We start from the raw sequence: 871 nt of genomic DNA on the forward strand, positions 1-871 counted from the left end.
TTCCGATTCGCAACTGCACTTTCACCTGGACGCTAAGTATTCACACCTTCAGATTTCTCTTCCTGTCTGGCTCAGAGGCGACAGCTGCTGTCGAGTCTAAATGGCCAAAGTTCAAAGAGAAAGACAAGAAGAGCAACAGCTGACCAAGGATCTCACACACACACACACACACACACACACACACACACACACACACACACACACACACGTGTTCTGGTGTTTGTGAGGACTTCCCAGGACCTTGACCCTGAACTTGAACCCAGTCTGAACCTTTAAAGCATTGCCTGGGGGCGGGGTCTTCAACTTACTGTTAATTAAACTAATTTAAGGTTAGTCTGTTTGCACTTACCAATAATGACTTCAAATCTATTTTAATCATGTGAGCAGTAAACTGTTGACAGAATAAGTTTCTACTCTGTCGCCCCCTGCTGGACTTACTATGCTACAGCCCCTTCTAAATAAAAGCACGAGGCACAAGCAACCAGTTCAGTGGTTAATAAAATGCATCGGGTGACATTATAATGTGTGAATGTGTGCGTGAATGGGTGGATGACTGGATATGTAAAGCGCTTTGGGGTCCTTAGGGACTAGTAAAGCGCTATATAAATACAGGCCATTTACCATCATTTATTTATAATCTTCTGACTGATTACAGAATGAATCCAGTGCACACCTGGTCTCTGCTCAAGGCCACTCACATATTCACTGCGTCTCTATCTCCATGGAGACAAGATGCTAATTAAGATGAATGAGTTTATTTCCTAACAGTTTAAATATTGAAGCTGCAGGAAGGTCACACAGTGACAGTTTTATAACACACACACAAATCGTTAATAATCATGAACAGCTTTCTGTCCCAGCCCGATAAACC

The sequence above is a fragment of the Rhamphochromis sp. 'chilingali' genome (assembly GCF_963969265.1).
Source record: "Rhamphochromis sp. 'chilingali' genome assembly, chromosome: 15".
Taxonomy (NCBI): domain Eukaryota; kingdom Metazoa; phylum Chordata; class Actinopteri; order Cichliformes; family Cichlidae; genus Rhamphochromis; species Rhamphochromis sp. 'chilingali'.